The sequence below is a fragment of the Bos grunniens genome, chromosome 10, assembly GCF_055505025.1.
Source record: "Bos grunniens cultivar Pamir isolate PY7600 chromosome 10, Bosgru_T2T1.0, whole genome shotgun sequence".
Classification (NCBI taxonomy): Eukaryota; Metazoa; Chordata; class Mammalia; order Artiodactyla; family Bovidae; genus Bos; species Bos grunniens.
In genome coordinates this window covers 91,743,019-91,763,349 of record NC_141174.1, presented here as the reverse complement: position 1 = coordinate 91,763,349, position 20,331 = coordinate 91,743,019, and the positions used below count along the sequence as shown (strand labels likewise).

Sequence of the window (20,331 nt, the reverse complement as noted above, 5' to 3'; positions counted from 1 at the left end):
CCTTGAAAATATAAGAAACTTTCCTTTAGATCTGAATACTCTGGAAGTGTGCAACCATACGCTTCTTTAAAACAATTACAGTCAATCCTTATTGTTTGAAGATTCTGTATCCAAGATTTTGCCTACTCCATAAAGTGCATCTGTTACCATAAACTCCTTACTTGGGGCAGTTTCTTGGTCTTTGCCAGTGACCTCACATGCTCCACCTGAGGCTGATCAAGGCACTACTCAGCCTTCTTGTTTCAGCTCTCATACTATAAACAAGTATCCTTCTTGCAACTTATTCGGCACCCTGAAGTCCGCATCTCTGTGCTTTCTGTTGGTACTTGCACTGTTTCAAACGGCCCCCAAGCACAGTGCCGAGTGCTGTCTGTTCTTAGGTACAAGCAGACTGTGATGTGCCTCATGGAGAAAAAATGTTACATAAGCTTTGTTCAGGCATGAGTGCTTTTGGCCAAGGGTTAATGGTAATGAATCAATGATATATATTAAATAGGATGTCTTTAAATAGAAACATAATCAAAGAAGGCTATTGATTGGCTGATGAAAATGTGACCTGAGGCTCACAGGAACCTAACCCTGTGTCTCCCTCAGGACGATGGTTCAATATCACTAATTCAGTGTTTGTGGTGTCTTTGCAGAACAAAACCATTACAAATAGAACTGACGATGTGCTATTAAAATACAAGTATCTTATATGTGGCTGTCACTAAGCTAAAAGTTTTTACCATTTAAAATTACCTAATTCTGGGGAGGAATTTACTGGGAAAGTTTACACTCAATATAATCTCTACTACATTGAAAAATACAAGGAAAACAAACTAATCCATCATCACAGAATCTTTTACCTAGATCAAGTAAGGCCTTAAATAGAGGTTTTTATAATTACAATTTCAAGAACCAAAACTATTCAAAAATATATATTCAAAATATGATCATTACAGATTTCTTTTACAGTCTGAAAAAAACAAGCATAAAAAAAACTGCATGTAATAGAACCATTATAAAGCAAAATTTTCCAAGTTCTCAGTAAAAATTCTCTTGTAACAAGCATTGACCAAAATTTGGGGGGAGTCCAATTGTTTCTGTCACTTACATAACACTTTTCTTTCCTAAAGCAGCTTAAGGTCCTAAGGAGAATTTTAACTGGTACTATGTAAAGTTAAAATTAAGTATGTTTAAATTTTTCATTTTAAAGAATTAAAAAAAAAATCCAATTTTAAATTTAAAGACACGAAAAGAGAGTATCGAAAACAGTGAAATTAGAAAACAGGCAAGGCAAATTTTGGTCTTTGGCAAAATGACTCTTCAGATTAGTAATAATGGGCTGGGTGCTACATATGCCTCCTGTGATTTACTTTAGCCCTCAGACAGCTGTTATGAAAGGGAGGTACTTTTCCTGTATGTAACCAGGCTCTTCCCAGTTTTATTTCTGGAAACCTCTATAACAACTGTTCTTATGAAAGAATCACTTCTGAAAGGAAGTGAGTGATACATTTTATGCCTCTCCCTAAAAAAATGAAGCAGGAAGTCATCACTTCTGGCTTAACTGCCATTATACACAGGTTCACTCGAGAAATAATTATGAATGATCTGGCAACACACTACACCAGTTGAAGTCTTCCAAACTAGGAGTAGGTCTTACTCCCTTTCCCATCCTCAAAATCTCTGACTTTCACAGTGAGGCTGATGCTACATTTGGGTTATCGTCCAGAAGTCCTGCAACCTCTGATTCTCTTTTCTCATCTTGTAATTAAAGTTTAGAGAGTGCTACTAGTTTTGATTCATAGAGAAATTCATTCACACAGAATTCTATTTATTAAGAAACATAAAGAAGGGAAATAGGCCACTTGTTCTTATTGACTTGATAGTTCTTTTTTTCATTTGACAGGGGGTAAATTTCTAGATAGTGTAGGCTGATATAAGCATGTTTTCTAATACATATGTTTTCCAAAAAAGTAAAACTGTTAAGACAATGATATTGCTTTTGCAAGCCTTATATGACTAATCATCAAATCCTTGTTCAATGGAAATGCAGTTTGAGTCCAACAAATACTTTCACACTATATTAATTCACACAGTGTAATTAATCTGCACAATTATTCCACTCAATTTAATCCCATTCCGAATAAAAGTCTTTAGGGTAAACTAGCTATTTTTACAAGCAAATGACATCTGACATCAACTAAACACACTGCTTTCTTCAATTCTTCTCTGATTTCTTAAAAAGATTTCTGTGATCAAAAGCCTAGCCATCATCATCTGGATGATAAAGACTAGGAAAATAAGTTTACAGCTGATAAACAGTGAAGAGAATTTCAAGAAGTAATGAGGGTGATACCATATGTATCAGGGCACACAAATAGGTGATACACACTTTTACTGAATATCTACTACATGCATAAAACAGAGAGAGAGAGAGAGATGGTCTTTGCCTTTGACATGTTCAACCTGGTGTGGGAAGACGGATACGTTAAACAAATAAAATACTCTTCAGCATGATAGAGACTCTGAAAGTAAGTGGGTAAGGGCTACTATGGAGAAGCTGATGCCTAAGAAGAGCCTGAAACCATGGCACAGTATCTCAGCAAGTGTAGCATGAACCTCAGTGAGTGTGAGTAACTTTGAAGAATGAGGCTAGAGATAGAGAAGTCAGTTCATGAGGGTACCTGCTGGGAACTACTGAGACATGTAAATAGGGAATAGCTTTGCATTTTAGAACAGTAAATTCAGTAGCACTGAAGACAGTGGGTTGGCAGAAGCAGAAGATATTAAGAGTGGCAAGAATACATAGAAGAACTATACAAAAAAGATCTTCATGACCCAGATAATCACAATGGTGTGATCACTTACCTAGAGCCAGACATCCTGGAATGTGAAGTCAAGTGGGCCTTAGAAAGCATCACTACAAACAAAACTAGTGGAGGTGATGGAATTCCAGTTGAGCTATTTCAAATCCTAAAAGATGATGCTGTGAAAGTGCTGCACTCAAGATGCCAGCAAATTTGGAAAACTCAGCAGTGGCCACAGAACTGGAAAAGGTCAGTTTTCATTCCAATCCCTAAGAAAGGCAATGCCAAAGAATGCTCAAACTACCACACAACTGCACTCAGCTCACACGCTAGCAAAGTAACGCTCAAAATTCCCCAAGCCAGGCTTCAACAGTACGTGAACCATGAATTTCCAGATGTTCAAGCTGGATTTATAAAAGGCAAAGGAACCAGAGATCAAATTTTCGACATCTGTTGGATTATCCAAAAACCAAGAGAGTTCCAGAAAAACATCTACTTCTGCTTTATTGACTATGCCAAAGCCTTTGACTGTGTGGATCACCACAAACTGTGGAAAATTCTTCAAGAGATGGGAATACCAGACCACCTGACCTGCCTCCTCAGAAATCTGCATGTAGGTCAAGAAGCAACAGTTAGAACTGGACATGGAACAACAGACTGGTTGCAAATCGGGAAAGGAATGCATCAAAGTTGTATATTGTCACCCTGCTTATTTAACTTATATGCAGAGTACATCACGTGAAATGCCAGCCTGGATGAAGCACAAGCTGGAATCAAGATTGCTGGGAGAAATATCAATAACTTCAGATATGCAGATGACACCACCCTTATGGTAGAAAGCGAAGAAGAACTAAAGAGCCTCTTGATGAAAGAGGAGAGTGAAAAAGTTGGCTTAAAACTCAACATTCAGAAAACTAAGATCACGGCATCTGGTCCCATCACTTCATGGCAAATAGATGGGGAAGCAATGGAAACAGTGACAGACTTTATTTTGGGGGGCTCCAAAATCACTGCAGATGGTAACTGCAGCCATGAAATTAAAAGATGCCTGCTCCTTGGACAAAAAGCTATGACGAACCTAGACAGCTTATTAAAAAGCAGAGACATTACATTGCCTACCAAGGTCCATCCAGTCAAAGCTATGGTTTTTCCAGTAGTCATGTATGGATGTGAGAGTTGGACTATAAAGAAAGCTGATCGCCGAAGAATTGATGGTTTTGAACTGTGGTGTTGGAGAAGGCTCTTGAGGGTCCTTCGGACTGCAAGGAGATTCAACCAGTCCATCCTAAAGGAAATCAGTCCTGAATATTCATTGGAAGGACTACTGCTGAAGCTGAAACCCCAATACTTTGGCCACCTGATGTGAAGAACTGACTCATTTGAAAAGACGCTGATGTTGGGAAAGACTGAGGGCAGGAGAAAGGGATGACAGAGGATGAGATGGTTGGATGGCATCACCGACTCAATGGACATGAGTCTGAGTAATCGCCAGGAGTTGGTGATGGACAGGGAGGCCTGGAGTGCTGCAGTCCATGAGTTTGCAAAGAGTTGGACAGGACTGAGCGACTGAACTGAACTGAACTGAACATTGGACATAGGGATGCTAGTCAGAACCTTACAAAGGATCCCAAGTATTAAAAATAAATATAAAAAGGATAGGAGGTTAGGGAGTGGAATTAAGAAATGAAAAGGGATTAAAGGTAAGTTAAGAAAGCAGAAACAGTATGATTAAGTAACAGTTTGGATATAGGGCAGTGGTTCATCAAACTGGAGTGAGCTGTCTCTCAGGGGACATTTCTCAAAGTCTGGAGACATTTTGTACAGTCATAGCTGAGGAAGACTGCTACTGGCTTCTAATGGGAAGAAGCCAGGGATGTTGCTAAATATTTATAATGCACAGGACAGCACCCTACAACAAAAAACTATCCATCCAAAAATGTCAAGGTTAAGAAATTGTCTCCTGGGTTTCTGGTCTGGGTAACTGAAAAGAAGACAGTGCCACTAGGCAGGACGGTAAACAGAAAATATAGTCAGGAACTGGGGGTTGCTTGACGAGGGAAAGATGAGCTCTCAGTTTTGACCAAGTTCAAAAGCGTACAGGGTTTGCATTGTAAAAACTATCAGGAAGGAAACTCAAAATGTTACTTTCGGGCTCAACAGAGAAAACCAGGCTGTAGTGAAAAGTTTTGAGAATCATTAAGAGAGATTATCACTAGTCTATTTAAGATACATATCAATATTAAGCATGTGGATAAATTTCATTTTAGAGAAAAGCTGCAGAAAGCAGTAGAGAAGCTATACCTGAAATTTCAAAACTCTTATCTCTTAAAGGATCTGAAAAGCACTTGACACAGATTATCCCAAGTGTTCAAGTGGTAATACTATTTCAAATAAACTGGATGGCACTCGTAAATAAAGGTTAGACACACTACTTCCTTAATAACAATTCACACAAAACCAACTGCATCAAATACCAGCATTTTCCAAAGTATGGTCTATGGAACAAAAGTCCTAGAACTGAGTGTTCCATGTTTAAATAAGTACTGCAAATATCGTGTGTGTCCCACTCTGAAACATTTATAAAGCATGTTAATATAAAGTTCTAAGAAGTCCTGCAGTAAAGAAATCCATTTAACCCTGAATAACCAACCCAGCATGCAGCAAAATGATCTAACCCCAGAATTCTTCATGGAACACAGTAACATCTCATAGGACTTAGATTTATAACTACAATATGAGAATGGAAAGATAAATTTTGGGGTAAATACATCTCACCGAAAGCCAATTTATATATTCTACCATCTTTATTGACATTACTGTTACTAGAATATATATATATAAAGCATAACACAAAATCGAGGCCTTTAGTCCTATATAACACCACAGAGTAACTCTCCTAAGAAATTAAACATTAATCTAAAAATCAACTTTAAAAGCAAATAGGTTTTGGCAGGGAATGCTTTAAATGAGCTTAGAGAAACAAAACTAAACACAGACAAACATAGAGAGAGACACACACACACATTTTAATCTTAGAGAATCATCTACTGTGTAATTTCTTCCATCAGTAGTTCACGACCCGTTAAAAGAGGTTACTTGAGTATTTTCCAGAAGGTTCATAAAATAACTCTAAAATTTGGTATAATATAATACATATTATATATAATATAATTCTGGAGATCCTGGGCTTCCCTGATGGCTCAGGGGTAAAGAATCCACCTGCCAATGCAGGAGACATGAGTTTGATACCTGGTTGGGGAGGATCCCACAGGCCGTGGAGCAACTAATCCACACACCACAACTATTGAGCCTGCGCTCTAGAGTCCAGGAGCCGCAACTGTTGAGCTCGTGTGCTGCAATTCCTGAAGCCCGCGGGCCTAGGGCCTGTGTTCTGCAATAAGAGAACCCATGGGGATGAGAAGCCCTCACACTGCAGCCAAGAGTAGTCCTTGCTCGCCACAACTGGAGAAAAGCTCGCAGAGCAAAGACAACCCAGCACAGCCAAAAATAGACAAATAAAATGCTTAAAAAAAGAATTCTGAATGTCGTAATCATGGGCTAAAATTCTATAAGTACTACATACAGTAATGAACTCTACAATTTGATACGGATGTAGAAAATTAGAGGAATGTAAAGACTAGATGGCTCTGAGGAAAATGTAGTGAAATCAGAATTTTGTTTCAGAAATAAAGTTTATTTACACTCATAAAAATTAACATAAACAATTATTGCATTTAACTCTCAGGCATCTATCTGTATGATAAGAAAGGGAGATCATGAAAAACTGAAGCAAAACAAAAAAACTATTTGCCAAGAAAAATAAAAGCTCTAGATCTAGGAATAAAACAAAAAGCTAACATTTGTCATTTGGATAGCTTTAGTTGAAAAGAAAAATCAATGATGATTTTTTTTTTAATTACTACTAAAGCTTATACTACTGCAAATATTAAGAGATTGCCCAATGGACTTTTGTTCTAAGGAAGTGTAAAAGTATGGGTCCAGTAAATACAACCAAGCTCAAGGGAACAGAGAGTAATTATACATTTCCTAGTCTTCTTTTAATACCTAGCTTACAAATATCCTTTTCAGAAATTTAAGTACAATTACATATTGTAGCAAAGTGGACATAAAGAAAGTTATGATTTCAAACAATTCCCAGACTTTCTACTTAATTTTTCAAAAGAAAGTAGCCTGGCAGAGAGATAAGAAACAAGGTAGATGATACCTTCCATGAAGAGTTTGATGTTACAGACACTGCTGGCTAACTATCCACGAACTGTTCCTCCTGGCTTCTTTCCAGCACACCTCAGACGGTGCTCCCTACCCTCCTCCACACGTCTGTGAGCTTCACTAAGATCATCAATGCAATTCCATCCTCCTTGCCAGAAGTCTGCTTAGGAATAAATCCCTTAAGTAGTTCTGGATAATGAGATAACCAGAGAAAGTTTGCTGGAAGCTTCTGGATACACCCACAAAAAGATACACACATAAGAAGGGATGTTCTCTTGAATAATACTGCATTTGCAGTGACACCCAGCCTTGAAGAGTCATTTTAGGACCTTGAGGGCAGCTAGTGCTGTGCTAAGTCGCTCGGTAGTGTCTCTTTGTGACCCCACGGGCTGTAGCCCACCAGGCTCATTTGTCCATGGGATTCTCCAGGCAAGAGTGCTAGAGTGGGTTGCCATTTCCTTCTCCAGGGGATCTTCCAGACCCAGGGATTGAACACATGCCTCTTGTGTTTCCTGCATTGGCAGGTGGGTTCTTTACCATGAGTGCCACCCGGAAACCTGAGGGCAGATAACCTGAGAAGAAAGCCAACATTGTGAAGCAGAGTAGATGGAAAAATCAAGAATCTGGTTCCTTGATTATGTCATTGACTCAATGAATCAGCCTCCAGGCTTTTTATGTGATAAAACAAGCTTCTAAGTTATTCCAGGCAATTGTCATTTTAAAAATCACACAAATGGTAACTGAAGAAAGAGGTGTACATATAGTAAACTCTGAAACAACATGTTCCCCCATAAGATGTGACTGGTGGTCTTCCAGTTCTCCTGGCTGTCTAGCTACACACTGGTCATTCATTAACTTTGCAACACAGACCCACAGTACACACAATTACATTTTTAGGGCCCCATTTAATACTGTAGAGGTAATCAATGGGAAAATTTATAGGACTGACTGAGATGGGTGGAAGAAATATGGAAATCATAAAAGTTCATTATTAATTGACTTTCTGCTATAAGGATTTAGTATCCAAATCTTTTAATCAAGAAATAGCAGTATAACAGCATATTAGAGCTACATAGGCCACTACCAAGAGAAATAAAAATCAGAATTTGTAAAAGCAGCTGCCCATGGGGATGGGGCTAGATGAAGGAAGAGATGAGAAAGCAAACTACACCTTTACAAACTTTTAAGTACTATTTAACTTTTAAAACTTGTAACGAACTGGACTAAAAGACCTTCTTAAGTGGCACAGTGGAGGAAGCTACACTTACATCTCAGTTAACACTAAGAAAGGAATGCTTTAGGGATCACTATCGAAGACTGCCAAAGAATCACAGAACAAGTGACAATTTTTAGCTTGGAACTCAACGAACAGTACATGCATGAAAGCATTCTTCTTATTCATACAGAGAATAAAGGGAGAGAGGAGAGGAGCAGAAACTCAAGGGTGCCTGACTACGGGTCTGCAAGTGCTGAAGGAATGTCCACTTCCCTCCTTCATTGAAGTAAATACACCGGAAGTAGGACAAAGAGCATTCCACCTTTAGCTTGATTTTTGGAATTTGAAATGGAAGGAAAAGCTGTACAATACTTGCTAAGGCCAAAAGGATACGGGCAAGGAGTCGTTGGACGCTAATGACTATTTAACTTCAAATGTGATGCCTGAAGAATTTGGTTTCAGCACAGTATGTCTTCAGACAAGCTGGAGCTCAAGCACTGGAATTTCCTCAAAAGCACTGTCCTATGCTAGTTAATAACATAAACTGTAATTCCACTGGGTTATCAGGTAATTGGTTTAAACCCTCCCCAACCCCACCACCCAGTTCTACTTACAACACAATGCCTCTAAGAGAAATCTTACTAACAGAGTTGATGCTGCTCAAAGATTATGACTGCATATTACCAACTATGTGTTTCTATTACCTGTTATGTAACAGGTGATTACTTACCCATTTTTAATTTTCTCTAAAACACAAACACCACAGGCTTACTCTGAAGTAAAGCCAAGTTTATTCTACTAATGGCTACCCGCACAGTTGCACCACAACAGCGCCATCTAGTGATGCACCCAAAACAAGGCCGCTGTGTTGTTTGGTTTTTTTTCAGGGCTTCCCTGGTGGCTCAGATGGTAAAGCTGAAGCCTCTGCCTGCAATGAGGAAGACCTGGGTTCGATCCCTGGGTCGGGAAGATCCCCTGGAGAAGGAGATGGCAACCCACTCCAGTATTCGTGCCTGGAGAATCCCATGGACAGAGGAGCCTGGTGGGCTACAGTCCACAGGGTCACAAAGAGTCGGACACGACCGAGAGATTTCACTTTCGCATGTTTTTTTAAACTTCCAAGTTTACTACAAAGCAAATACAGAATTGTAAAGGACATTGCTATAACATAAGTATACTGACTTAAAATGTGACACCAATGACTACAAAATGGCTTTTCTGGAAGAATCTTTTTTAAAAGTGTATGATCTGAATTCATTGGTCTTTGAACCGGTTAAGTACACGTTCAAATAAAAGATTTTTTAAGAAAATCATTGTTATCATAAAAATTGTGCATCAGAAATATTTTCATGACATCAAGTATTTGATTTAATTAGCATATCTAAAGAAACTATAATCAAATAAATTAACATTTTCAATTAAGAGTTTAAGATTACTAAATTATATAATTATACTTCAACAGTAACATTGTTTTATACTCATACACCAGCCATCATTTTAAGAGGTTTTTTTTTTTTTTAATCAATCTCAGCCCTTTCATTAAGCCACAGCACTAGTTATTAAAAGATTATAGTACTTATTTTCTTTGGGCACTTCAATCAGTAGCTACATTTAAAAGATCAAAAGTATGTGCTCAAATTCATAGGAAAAGAGCGAATAAACCCACTCAATGTATATATTTAAGCAACAGCTTCAGTACTCAAAGAACCTTAATATTTATTAAATAACTTCCAAGTGACATCATCCTGTCCCACTTGCGCATTTAAAATCCTATTCATTTCAGATAAAATACTTGGTATTTTAAAATATACAGTAACTCAATTACATTTAAAAGTAGCACTGTACTTTCAATTACACTAGACTTTAAATATTCTTCTTTCCCCAGATGATTTCCACTAAATAATGCTATATTCTGAGAACTCACAGAATACAGTAGGGAAATCTAAGGAAATAGCCTCTTGGTAATGAGAATTTAACTCTTGTTAATACATGCGGCACATTCTTAAAAACTCTAAATAAGTAATTTTCTAGTAAACATTCAAATTTAATTTTTATATTTTTGTACCAAATTGTTTCTGACATACTTCAAAATGGAGAAGTGAGGAGGAGAGTAGCAATGTTTATTAGTCAAACTTTTAACTGGGGAGTCATTAAAAATTTTTCCTGGCTTATCATCAAAAAATGATTTTAACATATAAAACATGTTTAATGTTGAACTAGAGGTCCAAAGAAACAACACAGTTGTCTTCTCAAATATGTTATCCTCCTTGGTGCTTTCCAGATAGTAAATGCCACCAGTCCATTCCCACTCTATTTCTCTCTGCAATTCTCATTCCAACAGCCCTTAGGCTTGGAAGTGACTCTCACTTTCATCTGATCAAGTTCCCTCTAGTCACAGCTAATAGTTAGAGAGCCTGTTAGGCTGCAGTCCATGGGGTCGCTAAGAGTTGGACACAACTGAGCGACTTCACTTTCACTTTTCACTTTCATGCATTGGAGAAGGAAATGGCAACCCACTCCAGTGTTCTTGCCTGGAGAATCCCAGGGACAGGGGAGCCTGGTGGGCTGCCGTCTATGGGATCGCACAGAGTCGGACACGACTGAAGTGACTTAGCATAGCATAGCATGAGTGGTCCTCAAGTAGTTCAGCTACAAATCTACCAATGAGCAGCATCCGGTGTTGTATGCATGGGGGCCGCCCATTCCCAGGCTCTCAGAACTAGCTTTGTATTATTTTATTTTTCAATTGAAAAAGGCTGAATTAAATATAACTAAAAATGATTTATGTTTCCAATTTTTGTCAGCTCTTCAGGTAACAAAAATCATAGGCAAAATTCTGTCAGATGCTATGTCCCACTGTGGGGTTTTGCAAAAAACAATCCCTGTAACGATGTGATGCTTTGCTCACATGCATCAGATCTATTTCCCAACAATGGCGTAACAGTTCAGTCGTAACAGTATCGCAAAAGCCCAAATAAATACATTCGCTTTTCACTGACCAAAAATTTGACTCAGCAATACAATAAGCTAGATTTGGTTGGCTGGTTGGTTGTTTACTACTTAGCTTTTCTGAAAATGAATGTACTAGAGGTAAACTTGGAGGAGGAAATGGCAACCCACTCCAGTGTTCTTGCCTGGAGAATCCCAGGGACGGGGGAGCCTGGTGGGCTGCTGTCTATGGGGTCACACAGAGTCGGACACGACTGAAGTGACTTAGCAGCAGAGGTAAACTACTAGAGACAGCTGACTTCTGAACTACCTACAGGAGATAATCACTAGAGATAAAAGAGAACCTGACATGCATTATGTACTCAGAGCTTATGAGAAAACACTGGGTTACAGCCAGAGGGTTATGATCAATTTAATGGGTATTTTAAAAAATGACTGAAAATGTAAAATATCAGAGTATATCACACTTGGTAAGGGTATACTCATTGTTTCATGAAATTCTGGCTAAACATATTTATATTAATTTGTCACAAAGTAGGACTTTTTTTTAAAATTGTGGGTCATGGTCAAAAAGTTTTAAAACTTAGAGCTACAAAATGTTTTTATTCAATGTTCATGAAAACCCTGTGAAGCAGGTATACAACACCCATTTCACAGTACAAAAGCAGAGGTCCCAAGTGACTTCTCCAAAGTCACACAGCTAGAAAATGTTATGAATAAGCATATTTTTAAAACTGCAAACGGAAATGAAGGTCAACCTCACTAGAAACTGAAGAACTGCAAATTAAAACCACGAGTTATCATTTTTTCACCTGTCAAAACAGGAAACCATTTTTTTTTTAATGAAAAAGTTCAGCAATAGAGTTTAAGGAAATTTGATACTTTCAGAAGCAGCTGGTGGGAGTATAAATTAGTAAAGTCTTCCCAAAAACACTTTGATAATGCATATCAGAAGCTTTAAATATTTATGCATATCCTTTGACAGAGCAATTCCATTCTAGGAATTTACCTTAAGGAAATAATCATGAAAGTGAAAGTGGAGAGTGAAAAAGTTGGCTTAAAGCTCAACATTCAGAAAACGAAGATCATAGCATCCGGTCCCATCACTTCATGGGAAATAGATGGGCAAACAGTGGAAACAGTGTCAGACTTTACTTTTTTCGGCTCCAAAACCACTGCAGATGGTGACTGCAGCCATGAAATTAAAAGACGCTTACTCCTCGGAAGGAAAGTTATGACCAACCTAGATAGCATATTCAAAAGCAGAGACATTACTTTGCCAACAAAGGGTTCGTCTAGTCAAGGCTATGGTTTTTCCTGTGGTCATGTATGGATGTGAGAGTTGGACTGTGAAGAAGGCTGAGTGCCAAAGAATTGATGCTTTTGAACTGTGGTGTTGAAGAAGACTCTTGAGAGTCCCTTGGACTACACGGAGGTCCAACCAATCCATTCTGAAGGAGATCAGCCCTGGGATCTCTCTGGAGGGAATGATGCTGAAGCTGAAACTCCAGTACTTTGGCCACCTCATGTGAAGAGTTGACTCATTGGAAAAGACTCTGATGCTGGGAGGGATTGGGGGCAGGAGGAGAAGGGGACGACAGAGGATGAGATGGCTGGATGGCATCACTGACTTGATGGACGTGGGTCTGGGTGAACTCCGGGAATTGGTGATGGACAGGGAGGCCTGACGTGCTGCGATTCATGGGGTCGCGAAGAGTTGAACACGACTGAGCGACTGAACTGAACTGAACTGAACTGATATATGCAGAGATTTAGCTATAGGGATGTATCACCACACTGTTTATAAGCAAAGATTATATCCAATGATCTAAGATCAAACCAATCATGGTGTGTAAAGTGTTTAGTTGCTCAGTTGTGTTGACTCTCTGTGACCCTATGGACACGGTCCATATAATGGACCACATAACGGATCCATATAATGGAATCCTATGTAGCTATTAAAAAACAAAGTTGTTGAATATTCAGTGACATAAGGCATCCAGTATAGTAAATAAAAATAGTTTATATATAACATTGACACAGTATAATTCAATTTTTGTTTAAAAATTTATCTACATTTGAACCTTGCACAACATGGGGTTTAGGGACACCAATTCTTTGCACAGCCAAAAATTCAAGTACAACTTTACAGTTGACCCTCTGTATCTGTGGAGTCAACCAACCTTGGATTGTGCAGTACTGTAGCATGTATTTAGTGAAAAATAATCCATGCATTAAGTGGACCCTCACAATTCAAACCTGTGTTGTTCAAGGGTCAGCTATATATGCATAGAAAAAATATCCATAGAGGATATACTTATATTCAGCCTTGTCCTGCCTTCCCTTCTCCCGATACATAAACCAGAGTGATCCTTCCAAAAGTCCAAGCTAGTATTAAAATATTTCAGGGGGAAAAAAAAAGGAAAGGTTGAGAGGTCAGGACAAACCAAGTAAGACAAAATGAGATGGCAGCTGAAATGGGTATGAAAATGGTGGTACAGGAGACTGTACCATTTTCTACTTTTTTTGGTATGTCTACAACATTTCATAACGTAGAGTTTTAAAGTAATAAAACCTAAATCAGATGAGTCATTGCTCAAAACCCTCCAATGGCTTCCCATCTCACAGCAAAAGCCAAAGTCCTGAAAAGGTCTAATGCCCTTCCATCGCTGTGTCTCCGCCCTGGCTGCATCACGACCACCTGACCCGAAGCCCTAGACTCAGCGGTCTGGCAGGCAGCCCCACTTCGAAGCTGTTCCTCCCGTGGAATCACATCTCAGGTCAGGAGGAAGCACCACTCACAGCATGGTCCCTGCTCCTTCTCCAACCTGTCAGTAGCTTATTGGTGTTTGTCCCAGCCACAGTTGGCCTCCTTGCTTCTTACACGAGGCCAAGCACCTCTTCCGTCGGGGTCTTTGCCTGAAGTACTCTTTCCCCTCAGATCTAGCAACTTCCTTTCCCTCCTCCTGGTGCTTACTCAAGTGTTCCTTTCTCAGTGAGACCTTCCTGGTTGCTCTGTGTAAACACTATGGCCCTTCCTCTCCTCTCCCAGGACTCCCCATTCCCCTTCTTCACTGTTCCCCACAGCATTTATCATCATCTGACATACAACGTATTTTCTTATTTATTATCCCTCTCCCCCAGCTAAAGTGTTATCTCCTTAAGGGCAAGGAGTTTGCCACTTTTTATCAGGGCTGTGGTCCCAGCAACTCAAATACCTGGCACATATTAGGCACTCAGAAAATACTTAATAAATGAATAAATGATTATATATCAAGACATTTAGACTTCTTGGTGGTGGGATTACAAATGACTTATTTTTTTATCACAACTTTTCAATATGTGAACATGTACTGTGTTTATAATTAGGAAAAATTTAAGCAAATACTTTTAATGCAATGTATTTTCTTGCTTTAAAAAAGCACAGCTAGTGGAATGTTGTCTTAGTGATTACACAAACAAATACATATGTAAACATTCACTGAGCTCTAGAGTTGTGCACTTTACTGAACATAAGCCTTAATTTTTTTTTAAAAAAAAGTGAATGACAGTTCACAGTTAAAAGTATTACAGCCAAAGTGATAATGGAGTCATGTAGCAAAGAGATTTGAGGACAATCTTGCCTACAGAATACTTCTTACAAATCATCCACAAATTTCCAAGGATGTAAATTTTTTTCCATCAAATAGGTCTGCTCAGAATTCTCTTTATGGTGTGTAAAAATACCTAGAGTTATCCTGTACAATGATAACCTAAAACTATTTGTGCATCTTTAATTGTGAACCAGCAAGCCTGTCCTAAGAAATCCTGCAAAATATCAACTCTAAGAAAGCCAGTCACCTAACTGGTTCTCCAGCTAACACAGCATAGATGATGATGGATTAACTAAACATTAAGTCAACTATTGGGGCTTCTCTGGTGGCTCAGTTGTAAAGAATCTGCCTGCCAACGCATGAGACACAGGTTCGATCCCTGGGTCAGGAGAATCCCCTGGAAAAGGAACTAGCAACTCACTCCAGTATTCTTGCCTGGGAAATCCCATGGACAGAGGAGACTGGTGGGCTACAGTCCATGGAGTCACAAGAGAGTCAGACACGACTGGTGACTAAACAACAAGTACAAATATTAGCTGAACCAATCGATAAAAGAAAAATATCGATCCTACTAAAACCTTTGTGTTTGGCAGACATTCCATGCTAAGTGGATAATACCAGAATTCCAATTAAGGCGGCCTCAGCCGACTAGTCAGTGACCACTTAGGAAGCAGTTATCTTCAATTCGTCTATAAATGTCATACCCTGGACAAAGTGGTAAAATCTACTCTTAAATCTTTCCTACTCAAAAACAGCCTCTCACCATATGAAAAAGAGCTCTAGAGTCTCAATCAAATGCTCTTTTGAGACATTTGAGAGAAACAAGTTAGTCTTACTTCTCAAAAAGAGAACAGTGCCATTAACAGCAAGGGTATTACAAACAGCATGTGAGCACAGCACATCATCATACGACAATTTTACATCATGATAATAAAAAGAAATTGCTTCAGAAATAAATATGACTAGACAATGGAGGAAAATGCAAATTTTCTATGAATTTATAAGCTAAGACATAACACTTTAAAAAAAAATCACATCTTCCTATCCCCAGCATCCTAAATGCATTCATTCTCTTCTATTATTTTCTACTTTGGCAGAAACGTCAAAGGTATTTAAGAATTCTGCTAACTATCATACATTATTCAAGACTAAAACTTCCCTCCCCTCTATATTATTAATCAGTCAGAAAGCAAATTTCTGCTTATAACAATTGCTTAGAAGAAAGCCTTCACTGGATTAAGATTTAAAGTTCTCCCCTGAATCTCTCAGCAGATTAACAATAATAAACTCCTACTAGATCCCTATAATATTCATTATTTCGTATGACACTGCTAGGGGAAAACCTGCCTGCTTGTTATGCCCAAGCAAGACTACAACTCAACTACTGAAGCTCAGCCACGTTCTCTTTTCTGCTAATACTGATCTCATGTCAGGAGTCTACTGTATTTACTCCTGTTTCTTTTCAACACTATCTTTAACCATCCTGCTTTACCTTGTTCCTGATTTTGCAAATTATTGGAAATTCCCTGTAGTAACTGAAATATTACAGGATATAATAAAAACTGAATAGCTTAAACGTTAATGAATTTTAAAAAGTGATAGTGACCCTCAAAAGTTGAGATTTTAGCCTTTTGCAGTCAGAATGATGTAATAACCCAGCTGTTTCCCTTTTATAAATCAATGAGCATATAAATTAACAACAATTTCCACCATTTGTGCCAAAAGAAGAAACCCATATACTGGATGATTCAAACTAAGAAATTCAAATATGCTACTCTTAAACTTGAAAACAAAAGCTTAAACTTACAAAACAGATGTGTGGTAAAATTTTTGGTTACTTAATCCTCTCAACCTTTGTGAAGTAGTTACTATTATCCTTCTTTTGAACATGAGGAAATTGGAGTGTATCATTTTCTCAAGATGATACATGGCAGAGCCAGCATGCAAACTCAGCCTGGCTCTACAGCCCACATTGTATTCTATACTAACCTCTCGGATGGGAAAAGAACCCTTTTGTCAGGTAAACCCAAGTTCATGGCTGTAAGGAAACTCTTGCCTGGCCCCTGGGCTGAAATTTTGTTGACAGAAGTGGGGTAGTATCGTTACACAACTGTGCTTACTATGCACGTTAAGCACTATTAGAGTGCCTAAGTGTTTTCATGGGATGTATCAATATGTATGGGCATTGGCTCCACTTACCTTTTATTTGTATTTTGAAAACAAGTTGTATTATAACACTCATTGGAATGACAGTGTGGTTTGGAAGAATCTAAAAACTTATTTCTAGTCATGCAAATTACCATAGTTCCTGATCTTTCCTTCTACAAGTTAACTCTCTCATCTGTATTTTAATACAAGGATTTCACCTCTTTAACAAAATACAATAATAATACCAATAGTGATAACAGTGTTAGCCTATCTGAGGTGAAAACATTGATCTTTGAAACTAGAAGTTATTAATTCCAGTGTATCTTGTATCTGCTTCAGACACCAACTAGACTTCATCACACAGGGCAGTTCTGAAAAGGATTATATGACAGGAATAATATGCATATTTTGATAAAAGAGGAACTATACCCTTATAAAAATACTTTCTCCTTTCTCATTGTTTTTCCTATCTTGATTTGGTTTCTTTCTGGCAAAAATATTTACGAATTTAATTCTATCAGCATTTTACTGAACACTTCACCTCTGATAATGGAGTTTTTCCAGGAAAATGTTTCCCTTCACTTTAAAAATGTAATTCCCTAACTAGCTGTACTTGTGGGAAAGTTCTATATACTTTCTGTGAAAGTGCTCTGAACCATTACAGGATTCCTACACACACACACACACACACACACACACACACGACTCCATAAAAGTAAGTTTATAAAGTGGGTTGTATGAACTGCTTTAGGAAATATTAATTCTTTGAAAATGATATGACATCAGACAACCTTTTTCTTGTCAATCATCACCACTAAGTATTCGTGATGTGGACGTAGTTGGGACAAGCACCACAGTTCACTAGGTGAAATTATAAATAGTCAATATAAAATGGGAGATGAATAGAAGACTTCAGTAAACTGACAGATCTTTTAACTTTAGGGCTGCAAAAAAAATTAAACCATTTGAAAAACAGGATTCGGTATCCTCTTGAAATGACTGTGGAAGGTTGAATAATGACGTCCAGGTCCTAATACCTAGAACCTCTGAATGTTACCTTGTTGGCAAAAGGGATTTTGCAGCTGTGACTGAGTGACAACTCCTTAGACGGAGAGATTCTTCTGGATTATGCTAGCGTTAGCACTGGTCGCTCAGTCATGTCCAACTCTTTGCAACCCCATGGACTGTAGCCCTCCAGGCTCCTCTGTCCATGGATTATGCTCGTGGACCCTAAATGAAATCATATGTGTCCTTAAGGTGGCAGAGGGAGATTTAAGTAAAGAAGAAGGTTATGCGACAAAGGAAGAAGAGTCAGGGAGACAGGAAGATGCTACACTGCTGGCTCTGGAATGAAGGAGGCCATAAAACATGAATGCAAGGAAGGCAGCTCTAGAAGGTGGAAAAGGCAAGGAGACCATCCTCCCGCAGAGCTTCCCGAGGGGCCGCAGCCCTGCTGACACTTGCTTTTACCCCTGTGCGACTGCCTTCAGACTTCTGACGTCTAGAACTGCAGGAGAATAAATGTATGCTATCTTAATACCAACTTTGTGGTAATTTATTACAGCAGACATAGGAAACTAATACACTAATACAAATCTTCATCCAGTTAAAACATATTAACCCTCTGCCATTTATAGAATTAATTTATTCTAAATTCAGTTAAAAATAAGTTTCTCCTCATACATCTCAAATAATATATTTACTTAATAAGGACAGAATTACTGAAAAACTAGCATAAAAATCTTAATAGAAGCAACTTTGAATTTATTAAAGCAATTTTAGGCAAGCTGTTTGCCAACTGAATATCTTCAACTGCATGTAACTGGATGAAAATTAAAGCTCAAGAATAACTCTTTCCATAGAAAGAGTTACAGTAATTGTTCAAGGGTAACAAAATAGTTAGTATCCCCATTTAAAACCAGCATGTGATTCAAAGTAGGACTGTTGCAAAATGAAATAGCTAAAAGGTAGAAAAAATGGTAGAGGAAGAAAGTATCAGTAACATTTTGTTGAATTCTGATTACATGTAAGTACCCTGTATAAATTCTCATTTCTATCTCAAGAGAGAGAGAAAAAAAGAGAGAAAAGAAGTTCGGTTAAAAAAAGACTTGGAGGAGGGGGTAGTTTAAATAATTGGCCAAATGTCACAGCTAGTATTGGTATTTCTGATTCGCATCCAAGACTAGCTCCAAAACCCAAGAGCTTTCACCATTCCCTAAGATAATGGAGTCTGACAATGAAAACTAAACTTACGTTTCATTTTTCTTTATTCTTGAATTGCTCACTGACCAATTCAAAATCTCCTAAGCTGTAAATCTTTGCTACTGTCATGCTAACAAAATACATTCTACTTCCTCGTTCCCTCTGAGATGAGCATTATAACTATACAAGTTATTATCTCCATATAAATATTAGAAAATATCCTACTTCTTTCCTTAGGCCCTTCTACAAGAATATTTAGAATACAAAAATTTTCAGCACTCAACAGACAAAAATTCTAAATATCTAACACTCAGAAAATTAAATCTGTAAAAGAGCAGAAAAATCAATCCACAGAAACAGACCCAGAAATGACACAGATGACAGGACTTGTGGACAAGGACATTAAGACAGTTATTATAATGACATTCCACATATTCAGGAACGCAGAGGAAAGTATAGCATGTTAAGGAGACACTTGAAGATATATAAAAGCCCCAAATCAGTTTTCTGGAGATGAAAAATAAACTGGATGAAATTAACAGCAAATTAAACATTGCAGAAGGAAAGAAAACTAGCTAATTTGAAGGCACAGAAATAGAAACTACTTAAAATGAAGCACAGAGGAAAAAAGCACAAAAAATACAGCACCGATGTAATTATTATGGAACAACTTCAAGTAGCCTAACACACAAGCAATTGAAATCCTCAACGATGGGAAAAATAGAAAAAAAAATTTTTTTTGAAGAAATTACGGTTGGAAAATTTACATACTGGATAATACCCTAAAGCCACAAACCCAAAAAGCTCAACAAATGTGAATCACAAAGAAACATGAAAAACTCATACCAAGGGACACCGTGCAGCAAGGAAAGCAAAACAGCTTTCGCAGAACCAAGGCTGAGTTCTCAGTCAAGAGCCAACACCATCTTGCCAACCATACACATGACCCATTTAAAAGTAGAGCTTGCAGCCCCAGTGAAGCCATCCCAAACAGTACCGCACAGGGCAGGCATGAGCCATCCTCACCAAGCCCCACCCAACTTGCATGTTCATGAGCTAGGTAAATGATACCACTGTTGTAGGCCACTACATTTTGAGCGGTCTTGTTATACAGCAAGAGATAATCAAAGCAACGTGCAAAGATCTTGAGTCTGACAAGAGCTTGGCCGTTCTAGAAACTGAAAAACACAGAGTGGCTGCA

The 20,331-nt window shown here is 38.2% G+C and overlaps 1 protein-coding gene across 8 annotated transcripts in view; it reads right to left on the bottom strand.

Moving 5' to 3' along the window:
- The window catches only part of HOMER1 (homer scaffold protein 1), a 133,806-nt gene that overhangs the window by 87,136 nt on the left and 26,339 nt on the right, over positions 1-20,331 (bottom strand). The window lies entirely within an intron of this gene.